Source organism: Lolium perenne, chromosome 3 (assembly GCF_019359855.2).
Source record: "Lolium perenne isolate Kyuss_39 chromosome 3, Kyuss_2.0, whole genome shotgun sequence".
In the NCBI taxonomy this organism is placed as follows: Eukaryota; Viridiplantae; Streptophyta; class Magnoliopsida; order Poales; family Poaceae; genus Lolium; species Lolium perenne.
In genome coordinates, this window is record NC_067246.2 from 305,135,968 (window position 1) to 305,147,159 (window position 11,192).

Sequence of the window (11,192 nt, forward strand, 5' to 3'; positions counted from 1 at the left end):
CCGGGGAATTAACTTAGAAGTATCTTATCTTTTTTTTATTCTAGCAATCCTGCAAAGCAAAGTTTTGCTTTGTGTTCCCAACTCTACCGTGTGGTTGTCAAGCATAAGGTTTCGTATTAGTGATTATAGATAAAAAAGAAGTGATAAAAGTAAAGTCAATTGAATAAACTATGTAAACTAAATAAAAGTGGTAAAGAGATAGTTGTTTTTGGATTTTGTGTGTGATTAAGTAAAGGAAGTGTTTTTTGTATTTTCAGATTAAAATAGTGCTGCAAGTAGAAAGTATGATTAAAACAATGAAAATGTGTTTCTTATGATTAAAATTGGACCGGGGGTTCATGGGTTCACTTGTCTTGTCGACTCTTTTTTTAAAGTTGTAGTGGATACTAACAATTCATCAATAAGATAATAATAAGATAATATAGGTGGAACTTCAATATGTGTTTGATAAGCATTCATATGGGCATCATGTCCTAACATAGAGATGATGCAACACATATCTGTTACACTGCACAAGAAAGGGAAAACTCCAAGCAATCTTGTACTAAGAATTAACAGAGCATAGCATTAAGTACTTCGACACGATGTTTAAATATCAAATGTGCTACCTTGAGCAAACAAGATTATCGCTATTGTCACATGATATACATAGCGCATGCATTCACTTTATCCCTAGTGAGGCAGCAAAGAAAATGGCAAAACCATAGTAGATCATGAATTTGTTGTCACTATTCAATCACTAAAACCATGCTACTTCATCTAATACACACATCTCCCCACACATGTTGTTGCATACAAGTTGGATCCGAACAAACACTTAAGAACAAGGTACATAATATGTATCTATCAATACATCTTACACATAATAGATTCCAATCTCATATCACAATATCATAGAATAAAGATCCACCACATAGGAATTACATATATAACCATAATCATGTTGTGCAGGTCATATGGTACTAAGATCTATGAAGAACGAGAGAGAAATAGATCAAGGTACTTCCACAAACCCATAGTTTAGAGATGGAATACTCCCCCTTCATCATGGCGTTGATGTGGAAGACGTTGGAGAGGGTGGAGATCCCTCCAGCTGAGGTTCCGGTGGTGTTTCCCCCTCCAATCTTTGCTTATGCAGCCCCTGTTTTGGTGTTTCTGTCTTTCGGTGGCTCTCTCTCGAGGAAACCCTGCGGGTCATATGTATAGGGGTTTTTAGGTCAAACAGAGTGCGTGGGCGAAAGAATCAGGCGAAACAGACTGTCGATGGAGAAAAGAGGGTGGGTGTTGCGCCCACCTTTACTAGGCGCACCGCCACTGCTCTTTTCGGCCTCAGGCCATCCCTGGTGAGGTGCAAGCGCTCCAGATGCTTCTCGTGGTGAAATATTGACGTCTCTGAAATCCTAGCTCAACTAGACTCCTTATAGGTCCCTGAAAGTGAGAAATACACAAAACAAGTTTTTCTGTTCTGCAGAGTTATAGCCCAAATAAAGGGGATGATTGGTAAATCCTCATAAACCAATACAAAACATGGATGCAAATATGTGGAAATTTGTGTCAATAAAGTACAAAGTTCATGTATTCATTTTACATGCATCAGTGCTTCATCCTAAGTATATTAAAATTTGTAACCTAATCTAGAAACTTAAATTTCATAAATCTCCCGACGTTGGGAAGTGGGAACCATAGCGTGTGTTTGGTAGCTCGGCTCAACATAGATATTCCCAACTCATCCCACTATTTGTTATTTGATAGATCGGGTCGGTTGACTTGAGCAATGCCCACCTCATACGAAAAGAGGCCCTCAGCCATGCCGAGTTGAGAAGCTGAAATCGAGCTTCGCAACTCAGCTTGGATGAGTCCATTTGTGCATGCGACTTGGCCCTCTAGGGGCCAGGGACCCGCACCTCTCCAGCTACCGCATTTCCCCTACCTCGTCTCTCTCGGCATTAGCCATACCTTCCCCGAGCTCTCCACCGGCCTCTCCCGGCATCAGCTCCACCCCCTCCGAGATTTCCACCGCGTCGACTGCCTCTCCTGGCTCGCCCACCGCACGCGTTCCTCTCCTCGCAGCGGCTCGTTGCTCTCTCGGTGGCGCGTGCCTCTCATGGTGGCGCGTTCCTCCCCTAGCGGCGCTTGGGTTTCTTGGCGGCAGCGCTTGGATCTGAACCTGAGCCCGACCTCCAGGGACTTGATTGCATTTTTCATTTTGTATTTAGGACCCGACTGCTTTTTTATTTTTGTTCGGCCTGGCTGAAATCATACAGGACATCAGACAAACTCTCAACTGAGCACAGCTCAACTGCTACAACCTACCAAACACAACACATTAAAACAAAGTGGTATGTAGTCAGCTTAGCTAGACTCAGCTTGTACGAGGTGATATAGCCCACACGGGCTACGTCGAGATGGCGACCGGCGTTGGATTTCTTCTCAATGACCTAAACTTCCTCTTGAGAGTCATATTTTTCTCGTGGTTGTTACAAATGGCATTTTGACTAAACATAGCTTAGTTAATCGGGATTGGACTGGGGGCAATGATATCCCCTTTTACTTTTCTCGGAGAGCACAGATTAAGTACATAACATCCAAGTGTTCAAAGTTCTTACCGGCCCATTCCATCGATCGGTAGCCATCGATCTAATCAGTTGCAATTCCAAAGTGTATCTTTTCGATGTGTGACGGCGGCCGGCCGGAAGCACCTGTGCCTCCCACGGCGTGCGGCAAGCAGTTCGGGGCCGGCAACGAAGCGGTCGAAGAGGCCGGCGGCGGGATGACGCCGCGGCCGAGAGGATGGATGGCCGTCATGTTCATCATCGGTGCATGCCTGGACTGGACGCTTAATTTTCATCAGGACTAGAGAGTCGTTTATTGAAGCCCACATTTCTTACATCTTCTGCTTGTGCTACTATATCCGTAGGATTCTTCACGGCTGTTGAGTAACATATTGTATAGACATAGGTCCCCGTGTTTTCTCATGGTTGTACCTGTAATTGTACATGTGTCCGCCTATATATATATGAGCAGCCGGCCCTATTGGTGCTGTGCAATCTCCAATAACCTTTCTACATGGTATCAGGGACCCTTTGGGTCCTGCCCTAGCCGCCGCCCTCCTCTTCCCTTGGGGCGCCGCCGGCCACCCCCTCCCAACCCTAGCCGCCGCCCTTCTCATCTAGGGCGCCGCCGGCACTCACCACCACCACCGCTTCCGCCATGGAGCGCTTCGACTCATCCGGCTCCGGTTTCTCCTCCGGCTCCGGCAGCAGCAACCCCTTCGCCGGCCCCTCCGTTGCCATCATCCGCGACATCCCCATCGCCGAGCGCGTGCCGCTGAAGCTCTCCACCACCGATGCCAACTTCTTCCCGTGGAAGACGTACTTTGGGCTGCTCTTCCGCGAGTATGATCTCCTTGATCACGTCGACGGCACCATCGATCTCCTCGCCATGCCGCACGACCCCGAGTGGCTCGCCATCGACGCCACCATCATCCGCTGGTTCTACCAGACCGTCTCCAACGACATCTTTCGCACCGTCGTCCGCGACGGCGACTCCGCCCACACGGTCTGGGCTAAGATCACCGGCCTCTTCACCGACAACAAAATCCAGCGGGTCACCTTCCTCCAGCAGGAGTTCTTCGGCACCCACCAGAACGACTTGTCTCTCGATGACTACGCCCTCAAGCTGAAGAGTCTCTCCGATGAGCTCCGCGACTTGGAGTTCCCGATCGATGACAAGATCATGCTCTCCACCCTGTCGGCGGGTCTCGGCGAGGATCTCAGCAACGCCGCCTCCAACCTCACGCTCCTCACCACGCCCACCTTCGAGCAGGCCGTGGCGTACCTGCGCCTCGAGGAGCGCCGCCTCAAGCACCTCTGGGCTCGGGCGGCCCACACCGCCTTCGCCGCTGGCTTCTCCCGCGGCGCCCAGACTCCCGCGCCCCTGCGCCTCGCCCTATGGGTCCGCCGCCGGGTTTCCCCGCCGCCGCCCCGCTGCCCGGTCAGACCGGACCGTGGACCGGCCAGTCCGGTCACCAGGCCGGCCAGACCGGCCCCTGGACTGGGCACGCTGGCGCCCCGGCCGGCCAGACCGGTCCCTGGACCGGGCAGCCAGCTCCTCCTGGAGGTAGCCGCCGTGGCCGTCGTCGCTGTGGTGGTGGCAACGGTGGCAGTGCCAATGCCGCCGCCCCCGCGCCTCGTCCCCCGCAGTACACCGCCCCTCCGCCATGGACTGCCGGTCACAACCCGTGGACCGGGGTTGTTCACGCCTACTCCATGCCCGTGCCGCGCCCCCTACCCGGGCATTATGGGGTTGCGTCCAGCCTCCCACCAGGCGTTCTACGCGGCGCCCCAGCCTGCCCCGGCCTACACCGCCCCTCCGGGTGCGACCCCGTGGGATCCCGCGCTCCTGACCGCCCTCCAGAGCGCCCCCTCTGCTGGGGCGTATGGTGGCGGTGGCGACTGGTTCATGGACACCGGCGCCTCCGCGCATATAGCTGCGCATCCCGGTAACCTCTCCTTTTCCACACCCGCTTCCACTTCTTCTCGCATCATCGTTGGCAACGGTCATGCTCTTCCTATTACTCACACTGGTTCTGTCTCTTTTCCTTCCACCTCCACTCCTCTCTCTCTCCATAACATCCTTGTTTCTCCTGACTTGATTAAAAATCTTGTTTCTGTTAAGTCTTTCTGTCGTGATAACCCTGTGACTGTGGAATTTGACGCTTTTGGTTTCTCTGTCAAGGATGGTCGTACCCGGATGCTCCTCCACCGATGTGACAGCCCCGGCGATCTCTACCCCGTTGGCGCGGCCTCCACCACCACCGGCCGCCCACTCGCCCTCTCCGCCGGTGTCGACCTTTGGCACGCCCGTCTCGGTCATCCTAGCTCCGCCACTCTGCGTCAAATAATGCAAGGCTTCTCCTTTACTTGTAATAAAACGGATGCCCACTCTTGTGAAGCATGTCGTCTAGGCAAACATGTTCGCCTTCCGTTTAGCTCGTCCTCCACAGTCGCGTCGTTTCCTTTTCAACTTATTCATAGTGATGTATGGACCTCGCCGGTACCGAGTAACTCTGGTTATAATTATTATCTTGTGATTCTTGATGATTACTCGCATTTTGTATGGACTTTTCCACTTCGCCGTAAGTCAGATGTTGCCACCACCCTCACCGCCTTCTTCGCCTTCGTCTCCACTCAGTTTGGTTGCCCCATTCACGCCTTACAAACCGACAACGGCAAGGAGTTCTACAACATCACCACTCGCTCACTTCTAGCCACCCACGGCGCCATCTTCCGCCTCACGTGTCCATACACTTCTTCACAGAATGGCCGTGCCGAACGGATGCTTCGTACCCTCAACGACTGCGTCCGCACCCTTCTGTTCCATGCCTCCATGCCCCCGCGATTCTGGCCGGATGCCCTTGCCACGGCGACTCTCCTCGTCAACATCCGCCCGTGTCGTGTGCGTTGGTCCTACACACCGCATCATCTCCTTTACGGTGCGCCGCCCACCTATGATGACCTCCGCATCTTCGGCTGCCGGTGTTATCCTAACACTGCTGCCACCGCCGTGCATAAGCTTGCGCCGCGCTCCCTCCCTTGTGTATTTCTCGGCTACCCCGCCAACACCAAGGGCTACCGCTGTTACGACCCGGTCTCCCATCGTGTCCTCACTTCCCGGCACGTGTACTTTGACGAGTTGGTTTTTCAGTTTCAGCAGGGACTCATGGCGACACCTCCGACGATGCCCCCGGCGCCCGCTGGCCCTCCTGCGGCCGCGCGCCGACGACTGACCGCGGTGGCCCCTTCGGTGCCGGCCCCGCCTGGTCCCTCGGCGTCCCCGTCGCCCGCGGCGGCGCGGCGCGCGCGCGCCCGTCGCCCGCGTCGCCCGAGGCGCCATCGCCAGCGTCGCCGCGGCGCCATCGCCCGCGGCGTCCCCTTCAACCGCGCCCGAGGCGCCATCGCCCGCGTCGCCCGAGGCGCCATCGCCCGCGGCGGCCGCCCCTTCGTCGTCTGCCTCGCCACCCGTCGCTGCGGCTCCTGAGCCCATGCTCACCCGCGCCCGTGCAGGCGTGCGGCAGCCATCTACACGCTACCCCGCCGACCAGTATGTCTGCGCGGCGTCTCCGTCTACCGCGTCGCCGCCACGGGCCCGGCGGCGGCAACATATTGCCGCACGACGGCGGCGCCCCTTCACCAGCCGACCCGGCCAAGCGCCCGGTCAGACCGGCCCTCCGGCCGGCCCACCCGGCCTGCCGCCCGGTCCGACCGGTTCTGCCACCGGCCCGGCGACCGCTCCTTCGCCGGTGCCCACCTCGGCTCGCGCTGCCTTGCGCGACCCGCATTGGCGCGCCGCCATGCAGGAGGTGTACGACGCGCTGCAGCGCAATAGGACCTGGGAGCTCGTTCCCCGGCCCCCTCGCGCCAACGTCATCTCCGGCAAATGGGTCTTCAAGCACAAGCTCGGCTCCGACGGTACTCTCGAGCGCTACAAGGCGCGCTGGGTGGTGCACGGTTTTCGGTAGCGCGCTGGCGTCGACTTCACGGATACGTTTGCCCCGGTTGTCAAACCGGGCACGATCCGCACAGTGTTGCACCTCGCCGCGTCTCGTGCGTGGCCCGTACATCAGATGGACGTCTCCAACGCCTTCCTTCATGGCCATCTGCAGGAACAGGTGTACTGTCAGCAACCCATCGGCTTCGTCGACACCGAGCGCCCCGATGACGTGTGCTTGCTCTCTCGGTCTCTGTATGGACTGAAGCAGGCACCCCGCGCCTGGTACCAGCGCATCGCCGGCTTCCTGCATCAGCTGGGTTTCCGCTCCACGCGCTCCGATGCTTCACTGTTTGTCTACCGGACCGGCAACGACATGGCATACCTGCTGCTGTACGTCGATGACATCATCCTGACGGCCTCCACCGCTGGTCTTCTTCGACAGCTCACCGACCGCCTTCGCGCTGAGTTCGCGTTGAAGGATCTTGGCCCGCTCCACTACTTCCTCGGCATCGAGGTTGTCCGACGTGCGGACGGGTTCTTCCTCCATCAGCGGAAGTATGCCCACGAGCTTCTCGAGCGTGCAGGGATGCTTAACTGCAACCCTGCGCCTACTCCTGTCGACACGAAGGCCAAGCTCTCCGCCAGTGATGGGTCGCTGGCGTCTGACGCGCCGCTCTATCGCTCCATCGTTGGTGCTCTTCAGTACTTGACGCTGACGCGACCGGAGCTCCAGTACGCCGTGCAGCAGGTGTGCTTGCATATGCATGCTCCTCGGGATGCTCATTGGGCTGCGGTGAAGCGGATTCTCCGCTACGTCTGTGGTACCATGGGCTACGGCTTGATGTTGCATGCTTCGCCCTCGACGTCGACTGACCTTGTCGCCTACTCCGACACGGACTGGGCGGGTTGCCCGGATACGCGCCGCTCCACCAGCGGCTACTGCGTCTACCTCGGCTCATCGCTTGTCTCTTGGTCCTCCAAGAGGCAGCCCACCGTGTCCCGCTCCAGTGCTGAGGCCGAGTACCGCGCCGTGGCTAACGCTGTGGCTGAGTGCACATGGCTTCGTCAGCTTCTGTCCGAGCTCTCTTGTCCTGTTGACAAGGCTACGGTGGTTTTCTGCGACAACGTATCGGCTGTCTACCTCTCCGCCAACCCTGTTCATCATCGGCGCACCAAGCACATCGAGTTGGACATCCACTTCGTTCGTGAGCAAGTTGCCCTCGGTCGCGTTCGAGTTCTTCACGTACCGACGTCTCAGCAATTTGCCGACATCATGACGAAGGGATTGCCATCCACTACTTTTCCTAAGTTTTGCTCCAGTCTGTGTGTCGGTGCCGACCCTTCGACTGCGGGGGGGTGTTGAGTAACATATTGTATAGACATAGGTCCCCGTGTTTTCTTAGGGTTGTACCTGTAATTGTACATGTGTCCGCCTATATATATATGAGCAGCCGGCCCTATTGGTGTTGTGCAATCTCCAATAACCTTTCTACAACGGCCACGGCCATGGCGTTCAGCGCCTTCTCCCAGCCCATCACCAACTACCTCATCAAGCACTACAACATGAAGGCGAACGGGGCGACAGACCTGGCTAATATCTTCAGCGGCACCTCCAGCTTCTCCCCGGTGGTCGGAGCCTTTGTCGCCGACGCATTTTGCGGCAGGTTCCGGACTTTGCTGTTCGGAACCATAGCCGGCTTCCTTGTAAGCGATCATGAAGACATGAACTGATGAAGCAAGTACGACTAATTAATCATTCCTTCTCATGTGTTGGAAGCCCATGCGCGCGTGCAGGGAATGGTGGCGATCACACTGACCGCGACGATCCGTCAGCTCAAGCCGCCATCATGCGGCGTCCTGGCGCGGCAAGCTGGCACGTGCGCGGGCGCGTCGGGCCTCCAGCGCGCTGTGATGTACGTCGCCATGGGGCTGCTCGTCGTCGGCATGGGCGGCACGAGTCCGACCAGCCTGCCGTTTGGCGCGGACCAGTTCGATGAGAGGCGCCACAAGGAAGGGCTCAGGCGCTACTACGGCGGGTACTACGTCTTCACCATGATGGCCACGTTCCTGGCGCTCACCGTCATAGCGTACGTCTAGGACAAGGTGAGCTGGGGGCATGGCTTTGGCATCCCAACGGCGCTAATGCTCGCCACCTTCGCCGTGTTCCTCATCGGCACGCCGTGGTATGTCTACGTGCCGCCCGAGGGCAGCATCTTCGCGAGCGTCGCGCGGGTGGCCATCGCGTCTGGCCGGAAGTGGAGGCTCCGGCTGCCGCACTCCAACGACGCGCAGCGGCAGGAGGCGCTACTCTATAGCGAGCCCCCTCCCGCTGCCGGCCGCGTTGTAGTCTTCAGGCTCCCGCTCACGCTGCAGCTCAGCTTTCTGAACAAGGCGGCCATCATGACCGACGCCGACGAGAAACGGGCCGACGGGTTCCCAGCGCGGCCGTGGAACCTTTGCAGCGTACAGCAGGTGGAGGAGGTGAAGTGCATCGTCAAGATCATCCCTATATGGGTCTCCGGCGTGCTGTGGTTCATCGGCATGGTTGAGATTTCCAACTACACGTTCCTGCAGGCTCTGACCATGGACCTCCACATGGGCAAGAGCTTCTCCATCCCGCCGGTTTCGATAATCGCCATATTCTACCTCTCCGTCGCGCTCTTCGTGCCCATTTACGAGCTGCTCATCGCCACGGTCGCGCAGCGGCTCACCAAGACGGAGGGCGGCCTCACCTTGCTGCAGAGGCAGGGCGTCGGGTTCGCGATCAGCGTGCTGTCGTTCGTGATTGCAGCCATGGTGGAGCGCCGGCGTAGGGACTCCGCGCTCGGACACGGTGGCACGTCGCCACTGTCCGTGTTCCTCGTCACACCGCAGCTCGTGGTGATGGGCTTGTCCGCGGCGTTCAGCATGGTCGGGCAGATGGAGTTCTACAACATGCAGTTCCCGCACCAGATGTGCACGCTCGGGAACGCAGCTTTCTACTGTGCCCAGGGAGCCAGCAACTATCTGGCCACGCTGGTGGTGAACGTCGTGAACACGAGGACGAGGCGGCGTGGCGGCGGCGGATGGGTCAGCGACGACATCAACGCAGGGAGGCTGGACTACTTCTACTACTCCATGGCCGTGTTCGGGGCGATCAACCTCGTCTACTTCCTCGTCTGCTCCAACTTCTATCGGTACAAGGACCAGTAGGCGGACCATTCTCCGGCTATCGTACCTGTGGTGTCAGCGACACTTCCTGTAAGAGACCCTTCTACTCTCAGATCGGGCTGGAATCTGGGCCAACACTGCTGTGCCTCGGCCTGTTCAGATAAACATCTGGATGTGGCCATGGAGAGGGCCAGAGGGGGCTTAGACAGAACGGATGGCTTCGGCCTGAACAAGACTCTGCTTCGGCTTCCTCCTCGGTTCCTCTCTCCATCATCTTTTTTTTGGACCTGGGTGAGCTTTATTAATTAGGCAACATTGTTATTACAATCACGCATGAGCAAACCCAACACGCAGGAAGGGACAGCTCCATGCAAAACACCACACTCACGCTTGCCTAATTGCGCTAACTCATGAGCAACTCTATTACTCACCCTAGCCACCTTGCCTACTTGGACCTCCAAGAGCATATTCATCAAACCCCTGGCCTCCTGGAAAAGACTCCAATGCGCCGATCGATCTCCATCTGTCGAGGAGAGGACGGCCACAACCCGAGCACAATCGGTTTCAAGGATTCCCCGCTTCTGTGGATGAGCTGCCAAATAAAGGATGCCCTCGAGGCAGGCCAACACTTCAGCCTCCTCCACAGTAGCACAGTGATAACGCGTGAAGCACACGTCTGTTGGAAACCCCAAGTGGAAGGTGTGATGCGTATAGCAGCAAGTTTCCCTCAGTATGAAACCAAGGTTGTCGAACCAGTAGGAGACGAAGGCCACGTGAAGGTTGTTGGTGAAGGAGTGTAGTGCGGCGCAACACCAGGGATTCCGGCGCCAACGTGGAACCTGCACAACACAACCAAAATACTTTGCCCCAACTTAACAGTGAGGTTGTCAATCTCACCGGCTTGCTGTAAACAAAGGATTAAACATATGGTGTGGAGAATGATGTTTGCTTGTGAAGAACAACGGAGAACAGTGATTGCAGTTGATTGTATTTCAGATGTAAAAGAATACACCGGGATCCACAGTTCACTAGTGGTGTCTCTCCAATAAGATAAATAGCATGTTGGGTGAACAAATTACACTTGGGCAATTGACAAATAGAGATGCATATACATATCATGATGAATACTATGAGATTTACTTAGGGCATTACGACAAAGTACATAGACCGCTATCCAGCATGCATCTATGCCTAAAAAGTCCACCTTCGGGTTAGCATCCGCACCCCTTCTAGTATTAAGTTGCAAACAACAGACAATTGCATTAAGTATGGTGCGTAATGTAATCAACACAAATATCCTTAGACAAAGCATTGATGTTTTATCCCTAGTGGCAACAGCAGATCCACAACCTTAGAACTTTATGTCACTGTCCCAGATTCAATGGAGACATGAACCCACTATCGAGCATAAATACTCCCTCTTGGAGTCACAAGTATCAACTTGGCCAGAGCCTCTACTAGCAACAGAGAGCATGCAAGAACATAAACAACACATATATGATAGATTGATAATCAACTTGACATAGTATTCAGTAATCATCGGATCCCAA

General features: G+C 55.7%; 1 pseudogene; it reads left to right on the top strand.

Moving 5' to 3' along the window:
* Window positions 1-2,671: 2,671 nt before the first annotated feature.
* LOC127345319 (protein NRT1/ PTR FAMILY 2.13-like) lies at window positions 2,672-9,684 on the top strand (annotated as a pseudogene).
* Window positions 9,685-11,192: the final 1,508 nt, after the last annotated feature.